Genomic DNA, 11,365 nt, shown 5'->3' on the forward strand with positions numbered 1-11,365 from the left:
ATTTAGAGTTACGGAGGACGAAGGAATCATGATTACTTCCCCGGTGCCCTGCATTCACGTTTAGGATCCTGAGGTGCGCATCACATAATATCATTACATTCAATGAATGATACCCCTTCCTGTTTATGTATGTCACAGGTGCATCCATTGGTACCTTCAATGCAATATGGGTTCCATCGACGGCCCCAATCACTTTGGGGAATCCAGCAATGCGATGAAATGCTAAGGCCATCTCCTTTTGATGTCGAGTGGACAAGTCATACTTAATGAAATCTGAAATCCTACGGCAAATGGCTTCTGTGACCTGGTGAATGCAGACCCTCGCAGCATTCTTGGAGGTGCCTGCTTGAAATGATCCACTTGCAAAGAAGTTCAATGCTGTGGTAACCTTCATGTTCACTGACAAGGCAGTGCGGGTCTTTGAGCGTGGTTCCAGGTCCGCCTTCAGCATGTCACATAGTCGGCCAATTGCCTCTTTACTGAAGCGCAGCCTCCTGACACACAACTCCTCGGACAGCATTTCAAATGATCGCCTCTCCCTGTAAACTCTGTGGGGTGGGTAGTTGTTCCTTCTGATCAGGAGATGGTTATGGTTCCTCAATCTTCTATGTTGCTCCCTGGCGTTCCAATGTCTTTGAAGCAAATCCACACAGAGCATCACGGCAACATTTCTATAAGAGGGCATGTTTCTCGCTCACAGGACTCCTCTTTACACAGACGTACCTGTAAGGAGGAAATGGAAATACTTGTTACAGTTATTTTACTAAAATGAGTGGCTATAAAATCAACTCGGCCTATGCCAGGAAACATGCTGTAGTGTATGTACCTTTAAGGGGAGAACTACTTTTTACAGCTCCTGTATACTGTAGTACCGGCAGTGACCACACCTGTATATAAACCCTGAGTAGGGATCTGTACTTTTAGTTTTAGAGTAACCCTCATCTAGTAAACACCTGTTGATTGTTCCTCTGCAGTCTCTGTCTATTTCTTGAAGGACACACTACATTAAGATACCCGGATTTAACATTGGCGACGAAAAAATTCAAACCTACCTGCAACTCTGCAGAAGGAAATTCCATCATTGCTGTGAATTCTGTTGTAAACGGCTCTTTGACAAGGAGATAGTAAAGAAAGTACTGCTGTTTCTTCATAGAGTCCAGAGACACGGGCGTCGACCATCCGGCGGAGACTGCAGCGAGACGGGCTGGCAGCAGGTACGGCGCAGACCCTTCCCGGACGGCGGCGGCTGGAGCCGACCGACGGCACAGGGGAAGGCCGAGCAACGTCGGCGTGGTAAGAGAAAGGGTAAAGCGCACAGGGCGCAGCCGGGGCTCAGGACCGAGCGGCATCAACGAGAGAGGTGCGCAGGAAAACGCGCAGAGCGTGGCTGGTGTTCAAGGGCTGAGCAGCGTCCGCGGGGGAAGAAAGGAAAGTGCGGGAGACGCCATTTGAGCCGCAGCGAAGAAGAAGGGAGAGCGCGGGAGACGCCATTTTTAGCCAGTCTAACCACACCCAGGGATGCCGAAGAGTGGCAGTTTCACAGCGTTCGACAATGAAGCCCAAGATTGGGTGACATATGTAGAACGCATAGAAGTGTACTGCAAGGCGAATGAAGTGCCAGATGCCAGGAAAGCACTGGTATTGTTGAATTCCATGGGTGCAAAAACGTATGGCTTACTGCAAAACCCAGTAACCCCAGAGAAGCCAGTGGAAAAGGATTTTGAAAGCATAGTGGCAATCCTACAGGACCACTTAAATCCCACACCGCTGCTGATAGCAGAAAGATTTAAGTTTCACAAAAGGAACCAGCATAAAGACAAAAGTAATGCTGAGTATTTAACGGAACTGCGCAAGCAATCGAAACACTGCCAGTTTGGAACGGGACTAGCAGATACTTTAAGGGACAAGTTTGTGTGTGGGCTTCAAAGTGAAGGAACCCAGAAACGGCTTCTATCAGAAAAGGATCTTAGGCTGGACAAGGCTTTCAGCATGGCAGTGTCACACGAAGCAGCCGCACGGGGCGCTGCAGAGATACAACGGAGACCGCAAGAATATGGCACAAATGAAATGTCATATGGAGCAGTGAAGTGTTATCGCTGCGGCAGAACAACACACGACCATAAGGATTGTTGGTTCAAGGACCAAGTGTGCAGACAGTGTGGAAAAGTGGGACACATAGCAAGAGTCTGCAGGTCGGGAAAGAAAACCAGCAGCAAGAAATCTCCACAGGAGAAGTACAAAAAGTTACATAAGGTGATGGAGAGTAGTTCAGACGAACAGAAAAGTGATACAGACTCTGGAAGCAAGGAGCTGGGTTGTCTAAAACTACATAATGTAATCAAAATGGAGGATCACCAAACTATCTGGGTCACGCTCAAGATAGACGGAGTCCAAGTGAAAATGGAATTGGACACAGGATCAGCCCTAACAGTCATATACCGAAGGGACTACAAGTGGCTATTCTCACATATACCCTTGAGAGATACAGAGATTGTCTTGAAGACGTACACGGGGCAAAAAGTCTACCCCAAAGGAAAAATAAGGGTGAACGTTATATATAACGGCAAGGAAACATCAAAAATGGACCTATATGTATTGCCAGATGGAGGACCACCACTACTAGGACGTGAATGGATCCGGAAGATACAGCTAGATTGGCATTCCATACAAGCACTGACTGTAGATGCCAAAAAGGATGACGACGTCACACCTGGACGACTGTCAAAAATGCTAACTGACGCACAAGAAGTGTTCCAGGAGGAACTTGGAACACTAAAAGGCATAACAGCGATGATCAAAATAGAGGAAAATGCAAGCCCAAAGTTTTTTAAGGCCAGACGGGTGCCTTATGCGATCCGCCCAGCCGTCGAAGCAGAGCTGGAAGGTTTGGAACGTTCTGGAGTACTGTCCAAAGTGGACTGGAGCGAGTGGGCTACACCCATCGTTCCTGTAATGAAGAAGTCGTTGAGTAATACGCCTGGGGAACCAAAGAAGGTTCGCATCTGTGGGGACTTTAAGGTGACAGTGAACCCAGTCCTTCACACGGTACAATATCCGCTTCCGCGGATTGAAGATATTTTCGCCTCGCTATCTGGAGGAAAACACTTCACTAAGATTGATCTGGCCCAGGCGTACCTGCAAATGGAGGTAGAAGAAGCCTCAAAACAGTACCTCACGATCAACACTCATAAAGATCTTTACCAATACAACCGGCTGGTGTTCGGGGTACCATCAGCTCCGGCTATTTGGCAAAGGGCAATGGATCAAGTCCTGCAAGGGATTCCAGGGACCCAGTGTTATTTGGACGACATCCTGGTCACGGGCGAAAATGACAGTGATCACCTTGCCAACTTGGAGCAGGTGCTCACTAGATTGCAGGACTATGGGCTCCAAGCTAATCGCCACAAATGCGAGTTTTTCCAGAAGCAGATCTCGTATTGTGGCCACGATATTGATGAAGAGGGGTTACATAAGTCCCCTGAAAAGATTGAGGCAGTAGTCAAGGCTCCAGCACCGGAAAATGTGTCACAACTGAGGTCGTTCCTCGGGCTGGTGAACTACTACCATAAATTCTTGCCGAATTTGTCTACAGTACTACACCCACTGAACACCCTACTGCAAACGGGGCTACCATGGAAGTGGAATGACGAATGTAAACGAGCTTTCCAGAAGTGCAAAGAATTGATCGCATCAAAAGAGGTGTTGGCTCATTTCAACCCAGCACTACCAATTCGGTTGGCATGTGATGCATCACCCTATGGTATTGGAGCGGTGCTGTCGCACAAATTCCCGGACGGCTCGGAGAGACCAGTAGCCTTTGCGTCTCGGTCACTATCCTCAGCCGAGCGTAACTATGCCCAGATTGACAGGGAGGCCCTCAGCCTAGTGTGGGGAGTGAAAAAGTTCAACCACTATCTGCACGGGCAGAAGTTCACCTTGCTGACTGACCACCAACCACTTGTCTCCATCTTTAATCCAAAGAAGGGCGTTCCGGTGATGACTGCGCAACGGCTACAAAGATGGTCCCTTTTTCTAGGGGCGAACCAATATGAAATAGAGTATAAGGGCACGAAACAGCATGGAAACGCTGATGGGCTATCACGCCTGCCACTGCCTACTGCGGAGGAAGCACCAGCTGTGGACCCTGTCGAAATATTTTATTCGACTATAATTGAACGCTTGCCAGTAAGTAACGCGGATATAGAGAAGGAGACCCGAAATGACCCGACACTGTCTCGGGTATATGACTTGACGGTGAAGGGATGGCCAACACATGGCGACTCACTGTTGCCAGCATTCTCATCCAGAAGAGAACAGCTGTCAGTATGCCAGGGGACCTTGATGTGTGGATCCCGAGTGGTAATTCCACCCAAGTTAAGGGAGAGAGTGCTCAATGAGCTTCACGAAGGCCATCTGGGAGGGGTGAAAATGAAAACCCTTGCTAGGGCTTCTGTGTGGTGGCCGGGGATCGATCAGCAAATCGAGGGCCTGACAAAGAGCTGCTCAGGATGCCAGAAGGTCCAAAATGCACCACCACATGCCCCTCTACACCCATGGGAGTGGCCCTCCTCTCTATGGCAACGGGTGCATATTGATTTTGCTGGTCCATTCATGGACTCAATGTTTTTAATAGCCGTGGATGTGCACTCAAAATGGCCTGAGGTGATCAAAATATCCTCCACCACCACGGAGAAAACGATTGCAGTCCTATGGACCATATTTGCCAGGAACGGCTTGCCAGAGCAGTTTTGCTCTGATAACGGACCACAGTTTGTGTCGGAAGAGTTTCGGTAATTTATGAAAAGGAATGGGGTAAGGCATTACACATCCGCCCCATATCATCCACCCACAAATGGATTGGCTGAGAGGTTCGTACAAACCTTTAAAAAGGCAGTAAGGGCCATGTGCGATGACGACATTCCACTGCAGCATAAGGTGGACAATTTCCTGTTAGCCTACAGAAATGCGACACATGCAGTCACCAACCAGACCCCTGCCATGATGTTCTTTAACCGAAGGTTGAGATCTCGTCTGGATTTGCTCAGACCACGTGTACGAAGAGATGTTGAGAATAAGCAATTCCAGCACATCAATGAGAAGCCGACAAGGAGCTTCAATGTAGGGCAACCAGTCTTGTCCCGTGACTACCGAACAGAGAAATGGCAACCAGGAACGATATGCACACGGCAGGGGCCACTAATGTACACAGTGGATGTTGGGGAGAACATTGTGAGATGACATGTCGACCAGATCCTAGAGTCACAGGAACGAGTCAACCCCATGTCTCGCGTACCTGCTGATGAACCCGACATACAGGTAGCATCTACCCCAGAGACAGTAGCATCGGAAGCTGATGAACCAACCAACGACAGGGGGCCAGAATTGCCTCCGCACCAAGAGCAAGACACTCAGGAAAGGTGCTATCCAGAAAGGATCAGGAAGCCGCCCCAAAGACTGAATTTATAAATGGACTATTTTCAGTTAATGTTGCATGTTAAAAGTGTTCATTGTTAAATGAATGTTATGGTACTGTTAATCTAAAAGGGGAGGAATTGTAGTGTATGTACCTTTAAGGGGAGAACTACTTTTTACAGCTCCTGTATACTGTAGTACCGGCAGTGACCACACCTGTATATAAACCCTGAGTAGGGATGTGTACTTTTAGTTTTAAAGTAACCCTCATCTAGTAAACACCTGTTGATTGTTCCTCTGCAGTCTCTGTCTATTTCTTGAAGGACACACTACATTAAGATACCCGGATTTAACACATGCAATAACGGCTTGTGAACACGTCTTACCTGCCTGATGAATATCACAGGCCGAGATCCTTTTCCAATAACTTACATTTGCAGAAAGTCATCATTACATACATACATTCATCCACATACTGAAAGGAATACATACATAAATGCACATCCTTCAAGGAATATATACAGACATACATACAATCATACATACATACTTACTGAAAATAAGATAGATTACTGATGACTGTTTCATTTTTTAAGCATTTTAATCATTTTTAAACAGTCATTTTAACAATTAATAAACACATCAAATTCAATTAGGCCTTTCACTCAGCCACAATTGCTCCTTATACCTACATTACTCAAAACGCGTTTTAAAAAAAAAATAAAAGTTTTAAACTTACCTCAGACTTTCTAAAAATAAGTTTCCTCCCTTTCCCAACAAAAAATGTGCCGTTCAAAATCACAACTGATTAAATAGTTCTTCCTCCGCAGCTTCTCGGTGGCTTTACTCATTGGGCCAGTAATTCCTGTCCCAACGCGTGAGTATGGACGGGGTACTCACGTGTGAGCCTGGAGGAATTGCCAGTTTTCAGCATGCACAGCGCATGCGGGGAAAACCGGCATTTCCTCTCCTCTGACCCAAGGGGTTAAGAGGCGGAACGCGTGCGACGTATCAGGCAGCGCGTGCGCGCTGAATTTTCTTTTTTTGTAAAGAGTTGCCCGTGCGTAAAGGCCTCCGGTTTTTACACTTGAAAATACCAGACGTAAGTACTTAGTTTTACAGGTAAGTGGTCTATTAATACAATTTAGAATTTTTTTTCCACAGGTTTATTATTTTTAAAGTATTTACAGTAAGGCAAGTGTATTTTTAAACCCTATTTGTTAAAAAATTATTTTTTTTAAAAATTTGATTAATTGTTTAAAATAGTTTTTTACAGTTATTCGTAGTTCATTTATTTAGTGGGATGTTTTTTTAACTTTTATTTGTAGTTTAAGTGCTGTTTTGGGCGCCCTGAGTTTTCATGAGTTTGACAGTTCTTACTATCAAACTCATGAATGAACTTTTGCAACCTCCCATTGGTTGCCCAGTGCCCACGTGATCCCAGCCGGCTCATCAAAATAACTACGCTTTAATTCTGTTTAAAACTACTTTACATTCTTCAAAATAATTTAAAAGTATTTAAAACTTTATAAAAGTTACCTAAAGATTAATAAAAATACAAAAAATTTCTTTAAAATGCTGCTCTGCATGTAGAATTGCTTTGCAGCTTGTGTTAAAAATTGGGGGCGTGGCCTATGTTAAGGAGACCTCAAGGGGTGTGTCTAACTTAGACTCCGCGCTCGAGGCTTCGCGCTGGCTGCACTCCTGGGCGGCGTGACGTCAGACGCTGCCCGGGAGTAATCAACTGAAAACAGGAATTGCAAGCGTCCCGGGAGCCGACCAGCAGGCGCGCCCCCGAGTCTAATTTCTGGGCCATCGTTTTTTCATGTGTAAAATTTGGGGACTTACACACACTCAATCCATTGATGAAAATGCCGAAGTTTAATGCGCACGCACTGCCTGAAAGGACGCACGCGTCCTGCCTCTTAACCCCTTGGATACGAGCACAGGAAATGCCAGTTTTCAGCGCATGCGCTGTGCATCCTGAAAACCGGCAATTCCTTCGGGCCCACGCGTGAGTACCCCGTTCGTACTCACGCGCTGGGACCCGAATTACTGGCCCAATGAAACAGCCAATGAAGCCTCAAAAAAGCAGAAGAAACAGCTACCAAGCAGAAGTTGGGAGAAAGATTAGGAAAGATAAATGCAGGCTTGGTTCAAAAGGTGCATTTTGAGAAGCCCTTTGAAGATTGGGCGAGACTGTGATGGCTGACGGCTCTGACATGGACGATGGAACAAGAGAGGAGGGATGCACTGTAGGCCTGAGTTGGGAGAGAAGAGGATGTTATCAAAACTGTGGTTTTACTAATCAGTGTTTGTGTGGTTTCCAAGTCAAAAGATGCAGCAATAACATGAAGGTCAGGCAGCTGATCCTGGGAACACTTCAAGAGGTCAGAATGCCTGCTGAATTCACTTGCAATTCATCACTCAAGGACTACTAGGTATTTATTAACAAGAAAATACAATTTACTTTGACTCACTTACACATCTCATCATGTAGTTTGCTTTCATTGAAAAAAATCAGCCTCTTAAATTAACTGCTCAGGCAAATGTCTAAAAAGCTGACCTGAAAATAATGACTATTGATTACAATAATTGATATCTTAATTCCTTAAAATCAAAAAACAGCAGAGATTCTAGCGGGGAAAAATTTGTGTTCGCCAGCAAGCAGTTAACGGCCGCTGGAAATGGGCGCAACGTTACCCGAGTGAAATTGGTCTGGGGGCATGGAGATAGGTGGCGCAGCGTTCAACTTCCATTCAACACTGTCCTGGTGGCGTTGCTGGAGGGATCTAGGATGAAGTTTCTGTCCCAGTCCGACGTTGCAGCTCCCCACAGCCTCTGTGAGCGACGCTGTGGAGCTCGCAGGGAATTGTGGGTAATGAAGATGTCTGAGTTTTAAAGGGGCCATGCACGCTGAAGCAATACAAAATAAAATTCAGTGAATCAATACATTTTCAGCCCTTTCTGCCTTTTAAGAAATGATTAATATTTAAAAGAAGTTCCAAGTGTTAATATTCAGCTGTTAAAGCTGAAATACCTTCCGAACCAAGCCCCTCGGAACAATTTCACTCGGTTAGCTTAGCGGCCATTTCCATTAGCGATTTTTAAAAAATGAATTTAATGTCTGCACTCAAGCAACAGTGATCTTTTTTCTAAAATTAATAAGTTTTGCTACATTAATTTTCTGTCCTCACTTCCACAAGACATTGATTCCTTACTTGAGCATGATTTCAGTGGGTGCTCGGTATACTGTCGCTATACAGTGAGTACCAATAGAAGTCACTGAAGTTTGAAATATAACATTGTTTTAATGATCAATGTATCTTTTCTTGTCCTGCATCACAGTGGTAGTTGTATAGGTAATGTGATAACTGTGTTCACAATATCATGTTTCAGTACCACTTTCAAATTGTCTTCAAATATTTTATTAGCCCAGATTTTGTGGTAATAATAACGGTGAGGCTATCAGCACTTTTAATTATTGTTGGATAACTTTTTCTTACTTTTTCTTTCTGTTTCTTTTATCTCTATCTCTTAATCCCATATTTCTTTCCCTCTCTTTATTTTGCTTTCTGTACATGATTTTACATTGAATTAAATATTCTAACTTACACTTTCTGGTTTAGACTCTGATGATTCTTCAATCTGATTTGTTGAAGAGACATGCTGTTGCTTTCCCTGTTCATGTATGTCCCAGATCCCATGTAGAGGGTGCCACACTGAAATGGATTTCTAATAACCGTAAGTTGCTGCACAAAACACCACGGTCAGTCTGTGGATAGCTGTAAGCGTAATGAACAGTGAGTGCTGTTTTGAAATATTCCTGTAACTCTATGCCATTGCTTCTTGCGTTTGTACCAACCAGAAGTCATTTCCATAAGAAATCCAGGGGAAAAATTTGTGCTGCCAACAGAATTGCCAGTGGCACCAGCAACTCGAGTTAACGGCCGCTGAAAATGTACACAGCGCTATCTTTGAAAAATTGGCTCTGCAGGTTGGCGATGTGTAGCGCAGCACTAACTCACTGTGCAACGCCCTCCTGATGGCGTTAATGGAAGCTCCCGACCCGAAGTTCCCATCCACAGTTGGCGTTGCAGCTTCTTACAGCCTCTGGGAGCGAGGCTGTGGAGTTTGCAAGGCATTGTGGGCAATTAAAGGGGCTATAAATTAAAGGGGCAATGCATTAAAAACTAATTAAAATTAAAATCAAGTAAAAAAATGTGTTTTTCAGCCCTTACTGCCTTTCAAAAAAAATTAAAAATGATTCCCAAATGGGAGTCTTCAGCTCTTAAAGCTGAATTGTCTTCCACACCTAAAATGGTAAAAGGGCTTAAGCACTAACACAAATGGCTCAGCAAGCCAGGGAAGAGCCACCCAGGGTCTTGCATGCAGCACTCCAGCTTTGTGCAGGGGGTCAACACTGCAAGAGAGGTCCTCTACCTGCAGGGGCAAGGAGGCCCTCCAGAAAGAAGGATATGGGACCACATCACTGAGGCCATCACTGCCAGCAATGTCGCCCCCCCACCACCTGGCTCCAGTGCCCAAAGAAGCTTCATGACCTCAGACCACTGGTTAGTGAATACATCTTCAAACGTCATCTCCTACCAACTACATCACTAGCCTCACACACTGCTCAGTGCACGACTCCCCCCACGCCCATCACTCACCTATCAACAATCTATATCAATCACGAGGCACATCACCCATTCCTAGCCCCACCTCACCCCCTTGGAGGAGATGTTGCAGGCTATAAGATTTTGATCACAGGTCACACACAGATTACCCAAAGGGTCTCAGGAGTTGTAAGGCATTTTATTAAAGAGCAGCTGTTTAAGTTAAGTACAACAAGCAATCAAGATAGACATAGTCAACATACGACCGTGACAAGCAGCTGGTATCGGTCCCGATTGGACAGACGGCAGGCGTGCACGAACAGCTCTTCCCTTCCCTTCACCGTCTGTGCTAAAAGCTCTTTAGATATCTCTCTTACTCTCTTTTTAGGGGTGGGCCGAGGGTAGATTATCAAAGATACAGTCAACAACCTTTCTAGCACACAAACAGCAGACAGCTAGTCTGGAAACAAGGTCACCACCACAGTGCAAAATGTTAGAACATCTGCAAGGAACCAAGAACATAAACAAATTCTAAGCGTCGATCCAGTTATTCTAACACCAGTCTGAAGAGACTTTTTTGTCTCAAGTTATTTCTTCCAAGTCATGATTTCTTACAAGGTCATTCTTGGAAAAGGCATGGCTGAGCCCTTTGCCAATGGTGGGGCTGCAAGGATACAAGATGCTTGCATCCTCATACGTTATTCTCCTTCTCGCATGCACCTCTTGCTTTCCCGCCCTCCCCTCACTACAACTCCACACTTGTGCCTCCCTCATTTCACACACCCAAGAAATGCAGCCTCCCAGCCAGTGGTTGACCAAGAAGAGGGAGAGGAGAGTGAAGAAGAACAACAAGAAGATTGATTTGACACTCCCAGCCTCCAGCTCCTCAAGGTCGACCAGCAAGGCCATTTGCAGTGTCCCCCACTGAAAGTCAGCAGCCTTCCACCAACCATGCTGCAGCCACTGAGGTAGCACTGCATGACATCAGTAGGATAGGCAAAGGCTCACACAAGACAGTCACCAAGAGGATGCATACAGATGATCAGTTGATTTCCTGATGTCACATTGAATGGATAGATGTATAAAGTTGGATTGGAAAATTTGCTTTATGGTGGCTTTTATATCAGCAACATGGCCAAGAGGACACTGTGATGGTCAGTAACAGATGGAAGGTAAGGTATGGGACTAATGTTGAAAGGGGGATTGGGGTTGTGGTCACTGGGACTGCAGGCAGATGATTCCATCCCAGATATCCTGGCCACAAAGGGGCTGTCTGGGATGCACCCATCCATCTGGTTCCTCCTCTTTTGCTTCTTCCTCTCCGGCTTCCTCCTCTT

The sequence above is a fragment of the Somniosus microcephalus genome, chromosome 2, assembly GCF_052327205.1.
Source record: "Somniosus microcephalus isolate GS21.2 chromosome 2, FLI_Smic_1.0, whole genome shotgun sequence".
In the NCBI taxonomy this organism is placed as follows: domain Eukaryota; kingdom Metazoa; phylum Chordata; class Chondrichthyes; order Squaliformes; family Somniosidae; genus Somniosus; species Somniosus microcephalus.